Consider the following 22,788-nt stretch of genomic DNA (forward strand, 5'->3'; position numbering starts at 1 on the left):
TGAAATGCTATTTAGAAATCAGGTATGCATCCTGAATATGGGACCTCAACAATATCTCAAAGCTTTCAAGATCAGGTTTCTGTTGCCCAGGCAAGTGGGCCATGTTGACAAGGCTAGTGCTCATGGAAGAACTGAACTGAACATTCTGTTTCTTTCCTGCCAAGCACAGACAGTTTGTGATGAGTCTTGCTGGGTCATGGACTTCCTAGACTCTACAGCATTAAAGAAGCCCTGAGAGTTCTTATCTGGGCTGTGGGAATGCGGTCTGTTCCTCCTACTGGGCTGCAGGGTTCCCATACCTCCTAGTCACAGTGAAGAGAGACAAAGCTGAGAGTTCCAAGGGGCCTTGCTACAATACTGTGTCCCACTGGGAAATTTCAATATTGTTAGCACTGGTTTCTTAAATTAGGAACAGTGGATAGAAACTGCCTAGATGCTGGTATCTGCCCTGTGGCAGTTGGCCAGGTGACTGGGTTGCTCAGAATGAACCTCCTGGATGATCCTCTCTATAGACCCATATAAAATAGCTCCTGATGAAAAATTGTCCCTTGTTCCCTGCTCAAAGGCTTTATATATGACAGGAAAACCCCTAATTACTAGTTCAGAGTCTTGCATTTTTGCAGGGTGACATGGAAATTTCTGGTTTCTTTGGAGACCCAGCTGCATCATGGGTTGTTTTTTTGGAAGCTGTCTTTTTTTTTTTTTTTTTTTTTTGGTTCTTTTTTTCAGAGCTGGGGACCGAACCCAGGGCCTGGCGCTTCCTAGGCAAGCACTCTACCACTGAGCTAAATCCCCAACCCCTGGAAGCTGTCTTATGAGAGGATATTCTGCTGAAGCAGACACTTGAGAGGATGTTTGGCTGAGGCAGGCACTTGAGAAGTCCTGTGATGTTTGGAAAGAGTATAAGTAGAACCCAACAGACAGTGAACGATGCTCTTGCACTGGTTTGCCTTGAAACGCTTCACTGGTCTCTGCTGATCTTCACTTGTCCTGACATCATAGAGAGAAATACACTGAAGAACTTCTCGTGGTATTCTGGCTGCTTTTTGCTCTTTCTGTGGACTTGTGCTAATCCAGCAGAGCCTTTCAGTTTCTACTGGATCTAGCCGCTGCTGTTAATTCACGTTTGGTGTTTGCAGAGTGGACTGGACTACTGATATCCTGACAATGAAGATGGGAATCACCCCCCAAAGAATTACTTCTAAACAGGTTCACATCCCACCTTGTCCTATTAATCATCTTTCTCCCCTATCTTTGGTTGGTGGGCTATAAGGGAGGTTGAAGCACTTAAGAACCCTTATATTAAAGTAGGTTTTGAACAATCTAAGCCTACAGCAGGGCGGGGTGGACTTGGTGCTCTCTCCCAGCTCCAGTCTCTGTGTTCCATTGGTTCTGAATCTTTCCTGAATGAAAGGCTTATAATTCAAAATCTATACATAGGTAATCCTCATATAACATACTATATATTTGATTCAGATCTTCTTTAGAATATAATATATATACATATATATATATACATATATATATATATATATATATATATATATATATATATATATATATATATATATATCTGAGAGATTCAACTGTTGTTCAAGAAAATAGATTTTTTAAAATAGCGACCACATGGCTCTCCTCCATCTTGGCTGATGACCTCGTCAAGATGGAAGCAACCATGTGATTGGCAGCCATTTTACTAAAGTTAAAGAACACATGCCATGTGACTTTACTGTCTTAAGATGACCACATGGTATAAAGCAACATTTATAAATATTTATACAACTTTTTGATCCTGCTAACCCCTCTGCTTATCATTATATCTCCTTTTAAACTAAGGAAACAACTGGCCTCTAAAATATTTTGGATTGCTATGGAATTTTTGTCTGGTGATACATTTTTAAGGGTATAAAGGTCTATTCAGATGAATGAAAACTGAGTTACATCTACATATGTCTTTGTTTCAAATGTCTTTGCTACATATGTCTTTACTGTTCAACACCAGGCTTCTAGAAAATTAAAGTAAGTGACAAATGGGTTTAATAAATAAGATATATTTGATAAATAAGGTTTATAAATTCCTAAAATCTACTGAGGTTTACAGTAATATTCATCTAGCTTCTTTGTCTTTGCTCAGGTTGTTAAGCGTTAGCTATTTAGATAAACTGAGCTGTACAAAAAGACTGTAGTATTCTATGATGGTACATTATAAAAGTGTAGATTGATGTCTATATGCAGGTGAGGGCTGACCCAAGTTAAACTGAGGCCTGTAAATGGACAATGAGAACGTGGTCTGGGCAGAGTTTTGGTAAGTGGAGAGAGAAGAAAAAGAAGAACCAAGATGAAGGCAGAGAAGGATGACCTAGATCTGTGTGGCCTTAAATGACCATAGGTAGATATGAATATTTCTTAAGGGATGGATTTCTATAGGTCCGTTTATCTTATCTAGGTGGGCAGTTTGTATCTTTGTCAATTGGTTGTGAGTTTATTGTGTGGACATGTTTGAGAATTTAACATAGTGTGAGGTTCAAATTGAACCCCTATAGGGACCTCCTGAAATGAGACTCAGGAGGTAGTGATGGATGCAAAAGCAAGAGGAATTTAATCATTCTATCATGTCAGGGTACTCCCACTTCAAGGGATTAAAAATAATTAAAAATATCTATATTTTAACATAATATACAATATATTAATATAATAATATAATTAATATAATCTAAGTTACACATACAACGTATTCTAAGAAGAGCTGAAATACATATACAGTATGTTATATCAGGATTAACTATGTTTAGATTTTAATTATATTACAATAATATAATTATAATATAATACAATTATAATATTATATAATTATACATAATTATATATAATAAATTACTGTATTGTATATTTTATTACATAATATTGTATTATTGTATAATATTAATATTATATAGTATTTTATTTATAATTATAATATTATAATTGAGCTTTAAAATTCTAACTTAGAAAAGCTATTAACCTATAAACTGTAACACATTTAGTGACAAGCTTTATTTAGCCTCATGTATTTGTTTTCAAGGTTAAGACTAAAATCATGAAAATTTAATAGATAATGGTCCTCAAACTCTTCAGAGATCTGCTGAATGTGGGACTTAAATTGTTTATGAGAGAACTTTCCAATATAGAAGGAAATGTTCTTAGCAGGAACACTGTGGTCTCCAAAGTATATACATGGGTCACACGACAACCTCACCTCAATTATGGTAAAACTAACCACTAGGAAACACTGTCCAATGCCACATCTGTTGCCAGTGTTGAGGCCTACTTACCTAGCATAACTGTAGCCATTTTGTTTATACCTGCAGCCAGCCATCTTATGCTTTACATGGAACCTTTCTTATGTGCTGTTACTAGGAAACGTTGTCATGCTCATGTTGGTTGCATATTCTGTGATGTTCTATGCTTTGGTGTTCTTGAAAATCAGTTGCCACAGAGGTCAGTTAGAACTGCTTTGTATAATTAGCCACAATAATCTTAGACCTGAGCCAACCTCCTAGCAACACTTCCTGCACCCATGTATGAGCTTTTATGGCTTTTGTCTTTATAAACTGCCCTGGGATGAACTCCAAAATGAGAGAGATACCTGCAGCAATGTAAGAAGCCATTTGTAATAAAACTTCTGTTTTTAATAGGGGTCAAATGAAGTTTTAAGTTTCTGAGACCTCCCTGGGAATTGGCATCCTACTTTGGCAGAAAGCAACATGTATGTGGCTAACTGACATCCTGTTCAGCAAGTTAAGATATGAATGATAAGCAAGTCAAGTTGCCGTATCCCAGGTGGATAACCCAGCCAATGGGAACAGGATAAATGTACAGCAAAGACATGTTTCCATGGAAGTCTCCTATCCTAAATCCTTATTGGTGGAATAACTTGGTGCAGATGTTTGTGGATTTCAAGCTTCCAAGCTCTGTGGGATTCTGGTTCAGAGTCCCAGTCTTCCCTACTGAGTCTGGTCTGCATCCCTGATTGTCCCTGACTATCCCTGTCTGACTGAGATCACTGTTCATGTGGTTTGTGAGGCAACTCCTGGACCCAAACAACTGGGGTTCTGCCCAATCTCTGGACACTTGCCCCAGGCACCTTCTCCACAGGAAATCTCTCAGACTTGGGTCTGGCAGCCAAAGACCCATGCTGCTCTGTGTAACAGTTGAAGCTTAAAACACCATGTGTGGCAGAAGAAGACCTATTGTAATGTCGCGCGCCCAAAGTCTCGCCAGCAGGAACGACACGCGAACACCAAGATCCTTCTGCAGCAAAGCCTTTATTACATCTTGAAGAGGAGAGACGCAGGGCCCCAGCATGGCGTGGCTTATATACACCCTAGCGTGGCGCATCCACACCTGATTGGTCACTTACCCATGATCTCATAGGCAAGCCCCGGAGTGGGCAAAGACCTGGCATGAAGACACTCTTGCACATGCGCACACAGTTAACTTCCTGAAAGGAAGTCGGGCTGGCGCGGCGGAAGCCAGCGCCATCTTGTAATGGCAAATGCTATCCCAGCTTTCCACGTGGGGTGCAGTGGAAGCCAGTGCCATCTTGTGGTGGCGAATGTTATTGCGGCTTTCCACACTGTAAAGCCCAACCAACTCCACTTTGTGTGAGACCAGGGACAAAACTCCAATTCCAGATAGAAAATCACACAGTCCTCCTGAGCAAACATCTTATGGCAGCCTACACCACTTAGCAACAGCCAGCCAGGCTAGAATAGCGGGGTGAAGGTACATGTAGATAACTTAACACATCCTGCAGAGAATAGATTACTTAGCCATCCAGGTAGTCTTTTTCCCTGTGTGTAGGTCCTGAAGAGTATGCCACTTGTAGTGCCATTTTAAAAATATTAACTTGTTGACCCGTATGGAAATTCCCCAAGCTTGCTTTAAGTACAGTAAATGCCCTGCACTTCTAGATTTGAGGCTTTCACTCTGACCCACTGCACAGGACCGTCAGAGACCTTGCTTGAGAGCTTGTAATTGAAAGATACCATGCAGAGAGACCCTTACTCAAGTCTTGGGAAATCGCTAGAGGTTTTGGCGCAGTTACACACAATTGGCTCATTCAAACATAGCAGTGAGAACAAAGCAGAAGAGTACGTGCTAGAAGTCAGGGGCTTATCAGGGTCTGGAGGACATCTGGTTAAAGTATGGCCCTGAGTAAACTGGGGGGATGTCTTCTTGCCGGATGGCCCATGAATCAGTTCCGATAGCCTGGGCTGGATCCTCATTCCTTTTCTATATCTTTATGGCCTGCTATTCCTGGTGGCAGGGCTTAGTCCTGAGTCTGTGGCTTTTGGGGCTTACTCTTTTAGTTTTATATTTTTAAACCTTAAATTCGTATAATTTTCCTTTCATTCCCTTCTTCTTCTACTAAATAATTCTAATCTTAGAATTTTGATATCAGGTCTCGTATTTGGTCTCACCACTTGTCTTAACAGACTGGTACTGTTGTCTCAGAACCATCAACCACACAGCATCCACTCGATTTTTAACAAAAGCAATTAACCTGTTTGTCACACAGGGGCCAAAAACTAAAACCAAGAAAATTATTAGTAATGGCCCAGCTATAGCAGAGAGTAGGTTAGTCATCTAGGAAAACTGAGTGACCTAAGACTCAAACCAACTTTGTTAAGCGTCTCTATCTTTTTGTAGGAGTCAAGCCTATTAACTAGTTTTTTTTTTTTTAACACACATGGACCTATAATCAGAAGCAGAAGCAAAACTAAGAAGGGTCCCATAAGTGAAGATATCAGAGTAGTCATCCAAGGAGATCTACTAAACTAGCTCTCGAACCATCTCTGATGTGTTTTTCTGTCTGTCTTTTGTTTTATTTATGGAGTCTCTTTTTTTTTTATTAACTTGAGTATTTCTTATATACATTTCGAGTATTATTCCCTTTCCCAGTTTCCGGGCAAACATCCCTCTCCCCCCTCCCCTTCTTTATGGGTGTTCCCCTCCCCACCCTCCACCATTACCACCCTCCCCCCAACAATCTAGTTCACTGGGGGTTCAGTCTTACCAGGACCCAGGGCTTCCCCTTCAACTGGAGCTCTTACTAGGATATTCATTGCCACCTATGAGGTCAGAGTCCAGGGTCAGTCCATATATAGTCATTAGGTAGTGGCTTAGTCCCTGGAAGCTCTGGTTGCTTGGCATTGTTGTACATATGGGGTCTCAAGCCCCTTCATGCTCTTCCAGTTCTTTCTCTGATTCCTTCAACGGGGGTCCTATTCTCAATTCAGTGGTTTGCTGCTGGCATACGCCTCTGTGTTTGCTGTATTCTGGCTGTGTCTCTCAGGAGAGATCTACATCCAGCTCCTGTCAGCCTGCACTTCTTTGCTTCATCCATCTTGTCTAATTGGATGGCTGTATATGCATGGGCCACAGGTGGGGCAGGCTCTGAATGGGTGTGCCTTCTGTGTCTGTTTTATTCTTTGCCGCTCTATTCCCTGCCAAGGGTATTCTTGTTGCCCTTTTAAAGAAGGAGTGAAGCACTCACATTTTGATCATCCGTCTTGAGTTTCATTTGTTCTAGGCATCTAGGGTAATTCAAGCATTTGGGCTAATAGCCACTTATCAATGAGTGCATACCATGTGTGTTTTTTGTGATTGGGTTACCTCACTCAGGATGATATTTTCCAGTTCCGAACATTTGCCTACAAATTTCATAAAGTCATTGTTTTTGATAGCTGAGTAATATTCCATTGTGTAGATGTACCACATTTTCTGTATCCATTCCTCTGTTGAAGGGCATCTGGGTTCTTTCCAGCTTCTGGCTATTATAAATAAGGCTGCGATGAACATAGTGGAGCATGTGTCTTTTTATTATGTAGGGGCATCTTTTGGGTATATGCCCAAGAGAGGTATAGCTGGATCCTCAGGCAGTTCCATGTCCAATTTTCTGAGGAACCTCCAGACTGATTTCCAGAATGGTTGTACCAGTCTGCAATCCCACCAACAATGGAGGAGTGTTCCTCTTTCTCCGCATCCTCGCCAGCATCTGCTGTCACCTGAGTTTTTGATCTTAGCCACTCTCACTGGTGTGAGGTGAAATCTCAGGGTTGTTTTGATTTGCATTTCCCTTATGATTAAAGATGTTGAACATTTCTTTAGGTGTTTCTCAGCCATTCGGCATTCCTCAGCTGTGAATTCTTTGTTTAGCTCTGAACCCCATTTTTCAATAGGGTTATTTGTCTCCCTGTGGTCTAATTTCTTGAGTTCTTTGTATATTTTGGATATAAGGCCTCTATCTGTTGTAGGATTGGTAAAGATCTTTTCCCAATCTGTTGGTTGCCGATTTGTCCTAACCACAGTGTCCTTTGCATTACAGAAGCTTTGCAGTTTTATGAGATCCCATTTGTCGATTCTTGATCTTAGAGCATAAGCCATTGGTGTTTTGTTCAGGAAATTTTTTCCAGTGCCCATGTGTTCCAGATGCTTCCCTAGTTTTTCTTCTATTAGTGTGAGTGTGTCTGGTTTGATGTGGAGGTCCTTGATCCACTTGGACTTAAGCTTTGTACAGAGTGATAAGCATGGATCAATCTGCATTCTTCTACATGTTGCCCTCCAGTTGAACCAGCACCATTTGCTGAAAATGCTATCTTTTTTCCATTTGATGGTTTTGGCTCCTTTGTCAAAAATCAAGTGCCCATAGGTGTGTGGGTTCATTTCTGGGTCTTCAATTCTGTTCCATTGGTCTATCTGTCTGTCTCTGTACCAATACCATGCAGTTTTTATCACTATTGCTCTGTAATACTGCTTCAGTTCAGGGATAGTGATTCCCCCTGAAGTCCTTTTATTGTTGAGGATAGTTTTAGCTATCCTGGGTTTTTTGTTATTCCAGATGAATTTGCAAATTGTTCTGTCTAACTCTTTGAAGAATTGGATTGGTATTTTGATGGGGATTGCATTGAATCTCTAGATCGCTTTTGGTAAAATGGCCATTTTTACTATATTAATCCTGCCAATCCATGAGCATGGGAGATTTTTCCATCTTCTGAGGACTTCTTCAATTTCTTTCTTCAGAGTCTTGAAGTTCTTATTGTACAAATCTTTTACTTGCTTGGTTAAAGTCACACCGAGGTACTTTATATTATTTGGGTCTATTATGAAGGGTGTCGTTTCCCTAATTTCTTTCTCGGCTTGTTTGTCTTTTGTGTAGAGGAAGGCTACTGATTTATTTGAGTTAATTTTATACCCAGCCACTTTGCTGAAATTGTCTATCAGCTTTAGTAGTTCTCTGGTGGAACTTTTGGGATCACTTAAATATACTATCATATCATCTGCAAATAGTGATATTTTGACTTCTTCTTTTCCGATCTGTATCCCCTTGACCTCCTTTTGTTGTCTGATTGCTCTGGCTAGAACTTCAAGAACTATATTGAATAAGTAGGGAGAGAGTGGGCAGCCTTGTCTAGTCCCTGATTTTAGTGGGATTGCTTCAAGTTTCTCTCCATTTAGTTTAATGTTAGCAACTGGTTTGCTGTATATGGCTTTTACTATGTTTAGGTATGGGCCTTGAATTCCTGTTCTTTCCAGGACTTTTATCATGAAGGGGTGTTGAATTTTGTCAAATGCTTTCTCAGCATCTAATGAAATGACCATGTGGTTTTGTTCTTTCAGTTTGTTTATATAATGGATCACGTTGATGGTTTTCCGTATATTAAACCATTCCTGCATGCCTGGGATGAAGCCTACTTGATCATGGAGGATGATTGTTTTGATGTGCTCTTGGATTCGGTTTGCCAGAATTTTATTGAGTATTTTTGCGTCGATATTCATAAGGGAAATTGGTCTGAAGTTCTCTTTCTTTGTTGTGTCTTTGTGTGGTTTAGGTATAAGAGTAATTGTGGCTTCATAGAAGGAATTCGGTAGTGCTCCATCTGTTTCAATTTTGTGGAATAGTTTGGATAATATTGGTACGAAGTCTTCTATGAAGGTCTGATAGAATTCTGCACTAAACCCGTCTGGACCTGGGCTCTTTTTGGTTGGGAGACCTTTAATGACTGCTTCTATTTCCTTAGGAGTTATGGGGTTGTTTAACTGGTTTATCTGTTCCTGATTTAACTTCGGTACCTGGTATCTGTCTAGGAAATTGTCCATTTCCTGCAGATTTTCAAGTTTTGTTGAATATAGGCTTTTATAGTAAGATCTGATGATTTTTTGAATTTCCTCTGAATCTGTAGTTATGTCTCCCTTTTCATTTCTGATTTTGTTAATTTGGACGCACTCTCTGTGTCCTCTCGTTAGTCTGGCTAAGGGTTTATCTATCTTGTTGATTTTCTCAAAGAACCAACTTTTGGTTCTGTTGATTCTTTCTATGGTCCTTTTTGTTTCTACTTGGTTGATTTCAGCTCTGAGTTTCATTATTTCCTGCCTTCTACTCCTCCTGGGTGTATTTGCTTCTTTTTGTTCTAGAGCTTTTAGGTGTGCTGTCAAGCTGCTGACATATGCTCTTTCCTGTTTCTTTCTGCAGGCACTCAGAGCTGTGAGTTTTCCTCTTAGCACAGCTTTCATTGTGTCCCATAAGTTTGGGTATGTTGTACCTTCATTTTCATTAAATTCTAAAAAGTCTTTAATTTCTTTCTTTATTTCTTCCTTGACCAGGTTATCATTGAGTAGAGCATTGTTCAATTTCCATGTATATGTGGGCATTCTTCCCTTATTGTTATTGAAGACCAGTTTTAAGCCGTGGTGGTCTGATAGCACGCATGGGATTATTTCTATCTTTCTGTACCTGTTGAGGCCCGTTTTTTGACCAATTATATGGTCAATTTTGGAGAAAGTACCATGAGGAGCTGAGAAGAAGGTATATCCTTTTGCTTTAGGGTAGAATGTTCCATAAATATCTGTTAAGGCCATTTGTTTCATAACTTCTGTTAGTCTGTCTATGTCTTTGTTTAATTTCTGTTTCCATGATCTGTCCATTGATGAGAGTGGGGTGTTGAAATCTCCCACTATTATTGTGTGAGGTGCAATGTGTGTTTTGAGCTTTAGTAAGGTTTCTTTTACGTATGTAGGTGCCCTTGTATTTGGGGCATAGATATTTAGGATTGAGAGTTCATCTTGGTTGATTTTTCCTTTGATGAATATGAAGTGTCCTTCCTTATCTTTTTTGATGACTTTTAGTTGGAAATTGATTTTATTTGATATTAGAATGGCTACTCCAGCTTGCTTCTTCTGGCCATTTGCTTGGAAAGTTGTTTTCCAGCCTTTCACTCTGAGGTAGTGTCTGTCTTTGTCTCTGAGGTGTGTTTCCTGTAGGCAGCAGAATGCAGGGTCCTCGTTGCATATCCAGTTTGTTAATCTATGTCTTTTTATTGGGGAGTTGAGGCCATTGATGTTGAGAGATATTAAGGAATGGTGATTATTGCTTCCTGTTATATTCATATTTGGATGTGAGGTTATGTTTGTGTGCTTTCACTCTCTTTGTTTTGTTGCCAAGATGATTAGTTTCTTGTTTCTTCTAGGGTATAGCTTGCCTCCTTATGTTGGGCTTTACCATTTATTATCCTTTGTAGTGCTGGATTTGTAGAAAGATATTGTGTAAATTTGGTTTTGTTATGGAATATCTTGGTTTCTCCATCTATGTTAATTGAGAGTTTTGCAGGATACAGTAACCTGGGCTGGCATTTGTGTTCTCTTAGGGTCTGTATGACATCTGTCCAGGATCTTCTGGCCTTCATAGTTTCTGGCAAAAAGTCTGGTGTAATTCTGATAGGTCTGCCTTTATATGTTACTTGACCTTTTTCCCTTACTGCTTTTAATATTCTTTCTTTATTTTGTGCGTTTGGTGTTTTGACTATTATGTGATGGGAGGTGTTTCTTTTCTGGTCCAATCTATTTGGAGTTCTGTAGGCTTCTTGTATGCCTATGGGTATCTCTTTTTTTAGGTTAGGGAAGTTTTCTTCTATGATTTTGTTGGAGATATTTACTGGTCCTTTGAGCTGGGAGTCTTCACTCTCTTCTATACCTATTATCCTTAGGTTTGATCTTCTCATTGAGTCCTGGATTTCCTGTATGTTTTGGACCAGTAGCTTTTTCCGCTTTACATTATCTTTGACAGTTGTGTCAATGATTTCTATGGAATCTTCTGCTCCTGAGATTCTCTCTTCCATGTCTTGTATTCTGTTGGTGAAGCTTGTATCTACAGCTCCTTGTCTCTTCTTTTGGTTTTCTATATCCAGGGTTGTTTCCATGTGTTCTTTCTTGATTGCTTCTATTTCCATTTTTAATTCCTTCAACTGTTTGATTGTGTTTTCCTGGAATTCTTTCAGGGATTTTTGTGACTCCTCTCTATGGGCTTCTACTTGTTTATTTATGTTTTTCTGCATTTCTCTAAGGGAGTTCTTCACGTCTTTCTTGAAGTCCTCCAGCATCATGATCAAATATGATTTTGAAACTAGATCTTGCTTTTCTGGTGTGTTTGGATATTCAGTGCTTGCTTTGGTGGGAGAATTGGGCTCCGATGATGCCATGTAGTCTTGGTTTCTGTTGCTTGGGTTCCTGCGCTTGCCTCTCGCCATCAGATTATCTCTAGTGTTACTTTGTTCTGCTATTTCTGACAGTGGCTAGACTGTCCTATAAGCCTGTGTGTCAGGAGTGCTGTAGACCTGTTTTCCTGTTTTCTTTCAGCTAGTTATGGGGACAGAGTGTTCTGCTTTCGGGCGTGTAGTTTTTCGTATCTACAGGCCTTCAGCTGTTCCTGTGGGCCTGTGTCTGGTGTTCACCAGGCAGGTCACTTGTAGCAGAAAAGTTGGTCTTACCTGTGGTCCCGAGGCTCAAGCTTGCTCGTGGGGTGCTGCCTACGAGCTCTCAGCGGTGGCAGCAACCAGGAAGATCTGCACCGCCATTTCCGGGAGCCTCTGCGCACCAGGGTTCCAGATGGCGTTTGGTGTTTTCCTCTGGCGTCAGAGATGTGTGCAGAGTGCAGTCTCTTCTGGTTTCTCAGGCGTGTCTGCCTCTCTGTAGGTTTAGCTCTCCCTCCCACGGGATTTGGATGCAGAGAACTGTTTATCCGGTCTGTCCCTTCAGGTTCCGGCGTTCTCTCAGGCACAGGGGTCCTGCCACTCCTGGGCCCTCCTCCACGGGAACCCAGAGGCTGTATACAGTTTCCTCTTGGGCCAGGGATGTGGGCAGGGGTCGGCAGTGTTGGTGGTCTCTTCTGCTCTGTAGCCTCAGGAGTGCCCACCTGACCAGGCGATGAGGTGTCTCTCCCACGGGGTCTAGGAGCAGAGAGCTGCTGCGGGCCGGGATCCGCGGGTTTGGGACTCCCGGTAAACACAGGAAGTGCCCAGTCCTAGAGGAATTCTGCCTCTGTGTGTCCCGAGTTCACCAGGCAGGTCTCTTGCAGCAGAAAAGTTGGTCTTACCTGTGGTCCCGAGGCTCAAGCTTGCTCGTGGGGTGCTGCCCACGAGCTCTCAGTGGCGGCAGCAACCAGGAAGCTATTTATGGAGTCTTTAATTACTCCTGAATGGTCTGTATAGAAGCAACATTTTTCTTTTAGTATAGCACACAGACTCCTTCTTTAAGGAATATCAGGTCTAATCTTTTTTTATTTTGAAGGACTACCTCTGAGAGGGAGGTTAGGTATTCTTGGAGGTCAGCTAAAAAGTCCTTCCCTCTTTTTATATCTGAGTCAATGACAGTTTTGAATTCTCTATAAGCCTTGTATTGTAGGGCAACAGCAGATGTCTTTGTGCTGCCCTTGTAGCACCTAGATAGTCTTAAGTAATTCTCAACTCTTTTTTTTTATTAAGTCTTTAGCATCAGGATTCTAATCTGGGCACTATCTAAACCTATATATCAAGGTCATGACTAACTTTTAGAACTTTTAAACTTATATAGACTGTGATCCTTGAGGCACAGTCCCAAGAAGTGTTAGGAGTACTAACATATGTAATAATCATTTGTAATAGAAATCAAGCCTATTCCCACACCTATCCCAATGGAACCCAGGGCAAACATGCCGAGTGTCCCTCTGGGTCCCAGCTCTCAGCCCCAACAGCTAGTATGTGGCTGGTGAGGGCTGAGAATTGACGGCTGTCAGGGTGGTCAGCAGCACCAGGTACAGTCCTTTCCAGCGAGGCTTGAGTGTCTGGGCTCCGTGTCGTTGTATGTAGCTGTAGTCTCCAACCTGGAACTGATCAGATGTCTCAGGGGTCTCTGGGGTATAGGCTGTTGTCAGCTGTGACCAGACTTCTTTTCGTATCACCTGTAGGTCTTTTAGCCTGGTATATAAATCATTATTACTATGATATGTTGATTTAGTAACATCATCTAATATAGTCAGGGGAGCTGAGGCCCCATATAAGATCTCAAAGGGGATAAGGCTGAATCTGGAAGGGATATTTGTTGCTCTGAAGAGAGCAAGAGGGAAGGAGTGTCACCCAGTCTGCGCCAGTCTCCATGGTCAATTTGTTTAGGGTCTCTTTTAGAGTTTTATTTATTTACTTTATCTGTCCTGAACTTTGAGGTCTGTAAATATAATGTAATTTCTAATCGACCTCTAAATACTTGGTCACACCCTGGCTTACCTTGGCAACGAAAGTAGGGCCGTTGTCCGACCAGATTACCTTGGGCACTCCAGACCGGGGGAAGATTTCTTCCAGTATCTTCTTGATGACTACGGAGGCCATCTCTTGCTTGGTGAGGAAAGCTTCTATCTATTCCTGGAAAGGTATCTACAAGCACTAGGAGATAATTGTGATCATATTTTTTTGGTTTTATCTCAGTGAAGTTTACTTTGACTTTTTGTTAAACTCTCTAGGTCTCTTTGTCTTGTTTGTTTGTTAAGCATTCACTTATTGACATACTTTATTTTTTTTTACTGTCTCTCTTGGCTAAAATCTTAAAGTCTATTATATATATTTTAACTATTTGGACAAACTTTTTATCTCTTAAATGAGTCCATTTTTTTATTTGGCAAAGTGAGTCTTTCGTTTGTTCTCTGGGGGGGTATAGCTTTCTCCCCAAGTGTGTCATTGTCCTTTTATCTTTTAAACAACTTGGGCCTTTTCTTCTGTTGTACATTCTAAGTGAGGCCATCCCTTAGTCCAATCCCAGTTCCCAGTGGCTGTTTCTTGTAAGCCTGTAACCAGGATAGGCTCCTGTATAGCCATTTCCCGAGCCACTTTATCTGTTTTGTTACTGTCCCATGTCACTGAATCTCTTCCTTCCTGATGTCCTGGGCAATGAATAGTACTCACAGTTGTTGGCTTCATCAGGGCATCTAAGAGATGGCAAAGACATCTGTGGCGCTGATGTGCTGGGGGGTTGGGGTTTAGCCATCCCAGATGACATTGTGTTGTCCACCACGGCAGCACCCACTTATCTCTGACCTTCATGAAGAGAACTGTTCCCGTCTGTGGACAAGATCCTCGGCTTTCAGCAGGGGTCAATCAGTCAGTCGCAGAGGTCTTTCCTCCAGCCATGGGCTTCTGTCAGTGCTTGACACTCGTGTTGTGGTGGCTCCAGGTCAGGATTGGGCAGCAAAGTGACCAGATTGTCCCCAACCAGTGGAGAATCTAGTCTATGTCAGCTGATCAGTGGTCCCATCCTCTGGGACATTTTATTTAAAGGCAAAACATCAGCCATTCTATCACAGTTTAAGTCCTGGATTGGGTGATAATTGTTAGTGCCCGGCTGGCAGGAGCGGTGCGTTCCAGGCAGAATGGCACTAAGCCACACATCTTTTAGCATCAGGTATTGGTGCACTGAGACAGGTTTTAAGCTCTACATATACAGTCTGCAGATATGCATACACATGGCCTTATCCAGCCGTCTTAGCCCACGCAAGCCATTTTGGAGAGCAATTTTCTCATGAGCAAGGGATAGGGGCAGTCAGGGATGACCATGAACTAGTGGGTGGGTTACCCGGCCCACGCCAAGGTCCACTGTTCTTCGGGCAGTCCATAAGTATTATTTGTTGTCAGTAGCCCCTTGTACTTAAGGTCTTTGGATATTGGCCCACTGGGGGGCATAGGAGCACAGAGCATTGGGTACCTGTATCCACAAAACAACTGGGCGGGCTTTCCTTTTATCTTTGTGCATAGCCAGTACTCTAGGACCGAGAGGGTTGTCTTTGGGGCCACTGGAGAGGCCCCTCTTGTTCTTCTTGGGACAGTCCCTGACCCAATGTCCTTTTTCTTTGTATTAGGCACACTGATCTTTAGCCAGGAATTTTCTTTTGTTGCCAGGCACTGTCTTCCTAGGTTTTCTAACTACTGTGGCCAGTATATGTTCCTCTCTTGTCTTTTATCTCTCTTTAGCTCTCTAGCTTCTTCTTCTTCTTTTTTTTTTTTAGTCTCTCTGTTTAACCTTACTTTTTCTGTAACTTATATTAACTCTCAGCAACATATAATAACTCTCTCAGTGATTTAGCTTAACCCTTTAAGTTTTTGTAACTTTTTTTTATATCCTTTCTTTATCTTAGCCAGATTGGTGGGGCATTTTCCAGCCCCTCAGAGACCCACCCTTGGAGTCTGGCGGCAGACCTGGAGCACTCCCTACCTTCAGGCGTCTGAAGAGAGCAGGCAGAAGTGAGGGCCTTCCATCCGTGTCTGGAACATTTTTTCTGGCCTCTAGTAGGAATCCGTCTTTCCTCGGTGGTAAAGAAGACCTGTAACAGTTACTAACAAGCATCTCAAATGGGATGGTGAGAAAACAAGAGAATCTTGAGAATAGAGGTCCACTGAAGAGGGTAAATAGCGTTTAGTCACACAGCTAAGCCAGGAGGCTTTCTTGGGACAAAAAAACCTTGTGTCTGTGAAACAGAAAAGTGAGCAAAGGGGCAGCCTATCTGTTACCGGCTGTCTCTCTGGACTTAGATTTTCCCTTAAGGAGTACCTCCCTTTAGTGCCAGCTCAGTGGCTCTGTCTCTCAATAAACCCAGCCTCTGAAGGACACTAGGCTTCTAGTAAGAACTAATAACAAAAGGATGGAGAGACGGTTAGAACCTGGGTGTTAGATACTAAGCAGCTGACAAAAGAATTGTAACCAGTTCACCAAGGTGTAGCAATTCACTAAGAAATCTCTCTGTAGTGTTTTTTTTTTATCCTAAGCCTTTTTCTTTTAAACAGCTCCTGAAGAGCCAGAAAAATTGGGTGAGACTTGAGAAATCCCCATGCTCACTGTAGCAGCTCCGCAGCTAGTTTCGCTCCCCACTACTGTGTGCTGCGAGCACAAGCACAGATAAAACACTATTTTAAAAATTAACGTTGGCTATCAACCAACACACCGCCACTAGAGCAGGGTCCATAAAATTAAGTTTCTTACTCACTATACTTGTTTCATACCGGAGGCCTTATCTGGCGTTACCTTCCTCAAGGTTTTTGTTAATGTCTGTTTACACAACTGTTAACAGCAGCTAGGTTGGTCAAAGGGAGCAAAGGGAGGGGCCTCTCTCCTTGGGGAGGAGGCTCAAGAGAGAAAGACAAAACTCCCTGGCAGAAAACAATTTTTTTCAAGCAAATTATTTTTAACTTTTAACTTAAGCACCAAGAGGACCAAGTAAAACTCTTTGATGAACAAAGCAAACAATTTTATGATTTCAAACACAGTCGTCAGTCCAAGATTTCAAACACAGTCATCAGTCTAAGCCAAAAAAAAAAAAAAAAAAAAAAACACTCGACAATACCACAGAAAACAAACCAGACAAACAAGACCAAGACAAAGCATCCTATCCAGAAAACCACAGTCAGGTACACAGAGTGGGATTCCACATCCACTCTCTTCCTCCTGACTGGCCACAGCCGGGCTCTCCTGACTGTTCTCCACCCATGGAACGTCTTCCAGGGGCTGCAGCTTGCGGGCCCGGGGTGTCCCCCCTTCCGCAGCCAGGGGGTCCTCACGGACCACGAAGGCAGCTTCACCGAGTGGGGATACACATCCACTCTCCTAGCACAGGGCAGGAATACACATCCACCCTCCTAGCACAGGGCAGGAATACACATCCACCCTCTTAGCACAGGACAGGAATACACATCTACCCTCTTAGCACAGGGCAGGAATACACATCTACCCTCTTAACACTGACCAGTACTAAGACACACATATGTACACACACAGCGGAACCAAAACAGAGACAGACACAGACTGACAATTGCGGCGCCGCTCACACTGAAACACTCAGACAAACATCCAACTCACCTCTAAGGGGTCTTCGGAGTCTGGGGTGGTCGCGCAGATCCTGGACGAGCCCCCATTTGAAAGATACCACGCAGAGAGACCCTTACTCAAGTCTTGGGAAATCGCGGACCCCAGACACAGAGAGACCATTTTGGATGTAATAAGCAAAGGCGAGGTTTATTACGGAGACCTATTACAGAGATCTCCGGGCCGACATGTATCCCACTCAGGAGACAGAGGTGTCGACCCTGAAACTCAAAAGTCAGGGGTTTATATAGGGAAAGCTAGGGGGTTTTGGCGCAGTTACACACAATTGGCTCATTCAAACATAGCAGTGAGAACAAAGCAGAAGAGTACGTGCTAGAAGTCAGGGGCTTATCAGGGTCTGGAGGACATCTGGTTAAAGTATGGCCCTGAGTAAACTGGGGGGATGTCTTCTTGCCGGATGGCCCATGAATCAGTTCCGATAGCCTGGGCTGGATCCTCATTCCTTTTCTTTATCTTTATGGCCTGCTATTCCTGGTGGCAGGGCTTAGCCCTGAGTCTGTGGCTTTTGGGGCTTACTCTTTTAGTTTTATATTTTTAAACCTTAAATTCGTATAATTTTCCTTTCAGTAATAAGCCCTTATGAATTTACATTGGAATTGGGTACTTGGTCGTCTTTGGGGACCTGCAACTTGGGCAATACACTATGACCACTTCCGCCAACAAAGCCATCAAGACCATGGGGACCTCCTAGGACTGCCATTGTAGATAGTGGTTAAGTCTAGGTCCTTTTTATTGATACATTGGCCATTGGTATTATACCTCTTGGTATAATTTATCCTTCTCAGATCTCTGATATTGACTATAGCTTTAACTGCCTCCCACCCAAGGCTACAACTGCCTTCTTTTTTCACATGTAAAAATCAAACCTCAGGCCTCACTTTCCTGGGACTATGACATCTTCAGCTGAGAAAGCCCAGATTCTGAAAGGAGATAAACTCACAGATGTTTTAAAACCCAAAATATTTTTGGGCTCCCGAGCTTTTACTATGAGTCAAAGATGCGAGGCTACTGCCTTTCCTACAATGTGGGATTCAGTATAGATTACAACATGTCATAATGTCAATACATCTAAAACTTTTATCTCTTTTTGTAAACTTAAAAAACATTCTTGTAAGCTTCAGGCTGTAAGGGTTCAAAAGTCGATATAGACCCCAAACTCGGAGCAAATGCAAAGACAAAGAGAGCTCATTCTGCAGAAACAGCCAGCATGTGGGGGTGGAGGTACCGGTGAGGTTCAGCCATTCTTTGAAATGGTGACCCAGACAATGGCATGGAAGCCTTCTTACAGGGAACCAGGGGAACTGTCTAGAAGAATTAGGGAATCTAAAATGTCATTGGTGGGTGCTGTAGGTCACAGTGCTCAGTGGTCTGTGTTCCTATGTCATGGATGTTTACCACAGGTTGAAATAGAGCTTCCCAGCACAGATGGCCCATTCTGAGGTACGATATTTTCTCGTTTCGGTGATTATCCCCAGCCTGTTCTTTGGGAGGGGGTTTTACGGTCTGTTCCTGGAGCTGGTGCCTTATGTCCTTCTTTTTGAAATCAGGCCTGGTCCTTAAATGGAGACAAATAGGGTTTATGTCAGTCTTTCAAGGGAATCGACTTGAACCCATCTTTTGTAGGTCAAAGGAACTGTAGACAAGTACTAAGTTATTCCTCTGCCAGTGAAATCGTGGAAACAAAGTTTTTAAGAATGTAGAAACAAGGTTCTGAAAATGTAAAAACAAAGTTTTAGTAGACGAGAATGACAAGGACTCACTGACCCAGGCCAAGCTAATTAAGACAAAAAAAAAAAAAAAAACAAAAAAAAAAAACTGCTCTTCCTACCCTTCCCTCTGGTAAAATCTGAAAACGACCACAAGATGGCACCACAATCCTGCCCGATCAACAGTTCCTCCCCAAACACTGTAGGGAAATTTCCAACTTAGCCCTTTTCCAGAGATTTTTCCAAGGTCAGGTGCAGGGCTAGATGAGGAAAAGTGACTGACTAAGCCAAGAACAGCCCCTTGAGCAGGACAGCCAATACCAGAAAACATCCTTTGCCCTATGTACCACCAATGAGAATGAGCTAGCTACCCCTGCTGCTGAAGTCGGCCCTCTGTAAAGAATAAAAGATGTGTGCTTTTTGAGTTCAGGGTTGACTCTCCCTATGAGGCTGAGCAACCCCACGCATGTCGGATCAATAAAACTCTTGCCATTGCATTGGTCCAATCGTCACTTTGTGCTCTGTGGGTCATGCACCTAGGCTAAGACCTTGGAGGTCTAACAAAATGAGTCAATTCAAACTAGATTAGATATAAAAGCAGGTTTATTAGGATACTGCTCTTGGGCCAGAGAGAAAGATACAGAGGGGATGAGGAAGAGAGAGAAAGCAGGGCTACAGAGAGAAGGAAAGGGGAAGAAGAGAGTTAAAAAGAACCCAAAAGGCTGGATTATATAGCAAAGAGCCTCTGGGAGGGAGGGAAGCCCAGATTCTGAGCTGGAAAGTTCAGGGTTTGTGGCAGGGTATGTCAAGTAGGGGATGAAGGATGCTGGGAGAACCTGTGTTAGCATTTTAAGCTCCACCCTGACAGTTACCTGGCAACAGCCAAGTCTGCCTGACACCATAAAAGGGGACGCTTACTCACTCCTCAATCTCTTGCCCTTGCTCCCTTTTATTCTCCCACTCTTCCCCTCTTCTCCTTTGTCCCTTCTCCCCCCATCCCCCACCCTCTTCTCTCCACATGCTCATGCCAGGCCTCTCCTCCTCTCCTCCTCTCCTCTCCTCTCTTCTTCTCTCCTCTCTTCTCCTCTCCTCTCTGCTTCTCTTCTCTTCTCTTCTCTTCTCTTCCCTTCTCCCTCCCTCTCTCTCTCTCTCTCTCTCTCTCTCTCTCTCTCTCTCTCTCTTTCTCTTTCTCTCTCTATCTCTGTCTGCCCTCCCCATTTTCTGAATGAACTTTATTCTATACTACATTGACAGTTTCCTCAGGGGGAAGGGATTTCTCCACTTGAGGCACTCCCCTTCCCCATAGTTCACCACACCTCCATAAAACATAACCCCCCTTCTCTTTATCTTTTTATAAATACAAAACTGGTGACGAAACCCAGGTTGTTGGGATGGCAATTGTGACTTGAGTCCTGACAAACCACACCAGGCAAACATGGTCTCATGTGGGGGAAGTTTATTAGGATGTGGAGACAAGAGGGGCAGGAGAAAGAAGAGAGGAAAAAGAGAGAGAAGGAGAGAGAGAGAGAGAGAGAGAGAGAGAGAGAGAGAGAGAGAGAGGAGAAAGAGGAGAGAGAGGAGCAGGAAAACTCTGCCTTTTATTTTAAATGTGATGTAACTGCTCCCAGGTGAAGGTGAGAACTGAACCAAAAGTATGCTAGGAATGTATGGCTCTTGCCATGGCAACAAATGATGACCAGATGATGTCACTGCTGGAGGCCAAAGCAGTTCCTGATACCATCAATCTGGTAGGCAGGTTTGCTTTGCTGGGTGAAATATGCACCTGGGACCATTGTCCCAGGTCTGAAATCCAACAAGTTTCCCCACCTTCCCCTTTCTGAGATCTATCCTCCTCTCCCTGGCCTTGGAAATCCCTTCTCCTAACTACCAGAACCATGAGTCTGAAAGTTTCACACACACTGGATACAAAATTTCCTCTAAGCTCCTTAACTTCATGTTCTCGACAAAGTCTGCTTGTCCCAGCAGACTTCAAATCAAATACAGACTGCTCCAGCAACTCACCCGCCCTAGGTGTTCCTGTTGGTCTGGCTACCAGGCTCTGTCCTCTGGGGATCCATGGAGATCAGTGGATCTCTGGCCCAGCTGGAGCAGCCAAAGAGTTAACAGCTTTCTGAGGGAAAGCTGGAGCAAGGTGGGCTGGTGGACCTCTTCCAGGCAGCAGCTCAATCAAATCACAAACAATTCACAAATATGTCAGCAGTCCAGTTCAGTAGTGTTGGGATAGCAGCAGTGGTGGCACAACCTAGCAAGGACAGCCAGGCTTCAGTTAAACCAGAATAAGCAAGCAAGGAGGGACCAGGAGGGATTCTAGGAGAAGTTCTTGACTGCACCTCTCTTAATGAAGGAAAGATCAGCAAAGACTCGAGACCAACAAGCTTTGCACAGCTAGTTCTACCAGCAAGCCAAGCCCGGCCTCCACCACAATCCATTGGGTCATATTTATACTCCCTCCAAATTCACATGTCCTTCACAGGTCTTGCCTCAGTATGAAGTCATGCCTCAGTACATGTGTCTGACTTAGCAAAAGTTCATGTGAATCTGCCTTAGCTGACATCAATCTGCTTATCAGCTTGAGTCTGCAGAGGCAGCAAGAAACCGTCCCAAACCACCAGAATTTTTGGCGCATTTCTCCCTGTGGAGTTCTAACAAATGGAGCTGAACTACTCAATGTGAGGGGAACCAATGTTGTTAGTACAGAGCCCTTCATCACATGTTCCTTCACATGCCTGCTTCAGCAAAACATCCTTTCACCTGTGTCTGCTTCAGTGAAACATTCCTTCTCATGGTTGCCCCAGAAAAAACAACCCATTACATCTGACTTTCCAAAGAACCCTTAAGTTTCCGCTTCTGTGGACACCTGGTCAAAGTTTATGAAAACTACACTCACCCTTTTGCTTAGTTACTTTTCTATCATTGTAATAAAACACCATGATCAAGGCAACTTATAGAAGGAAGGGTTTATTTGGGCTTAGGGTTCTAGAAGGATAAGTATTCAGCCTAGGAAGGTAGAGGCCAAAAGCTGGACCAGAAAGCAGATTGAAAGCTCACATCATGAACTACAAGCACAAAGCAATGTGAACAAGAAATATCATCAGTCATTAAACTCCCAAAGCCAGCCCCAGTGACACATTTCCTTCAGCAAGATCACACCTCCTAAATTATCCAAGCAGTGTGTGTTTGATTGGAGCCTCCAGTTTACTCCCTCCCAACCCCCCATGGTCCAGTAAACTCCATTCCTCCCTCTCTCTCCAATCCTACCTGTTCACTCAGAAAGCCTCCAAACTGTCACCAAAAACCCAGTTCTGCATTCCTGACATTCCTGGTAGCTATTGTAACCCTGTCCCCTGAAGTTGCTAGCCATCCATATCCCACCTTATGGGACCATGCCTGGGCACAAGCCCAGTGTGTAGCAGACCATCGTTTTCCTCTTGTTCAGAGCCATTCCCAAGTGAACCTGCGCTTTTAAATTTTTACTTTGGCTTGAATTGGATTATTTCATCGTTGCAGGAAACCTATTAGTGCCATCAAACAGGGGACAAGTGTTCAAATGTCCAAGACTATGGGGGACATCTCACCAGTGATAATCTGCCTACCTGCTGTGTATTTGGTAAGTATCTCCAGCAGTGTACTTGGTACAGAGAAAAGATGAGAGGAGAAGTAGGACCTGGTGGTTACCATACCTTCCCTTTCTGTTAGGAAAATGGAAGCGAGCTCTGGCCATGTAGATACTGGCTTCTGGCCCCTGAGTTCTCTTGCTCCACTACCTTTCCTCCCATCCTCTAACACAAATGCAGAGCCCACTCTGCATGCATCTGTGCCTGTCTGCTCTGTCCTCAAGCTCGTTTTC

This window comes from Rattus norvegicus, chromosome 11, assembly GCF_021556685.1.
Source record: "Rattus norvegicus strain SHRSP/BbbUtx chromosome 11, alternate assembly SHRSP_T2T, whole genome shotgun sequence".
NCBI lineage: Eukaryota > Metazoa > Chordata > Mammalia > Rodentia > Muridae > Rattus > Rattus norvegicus.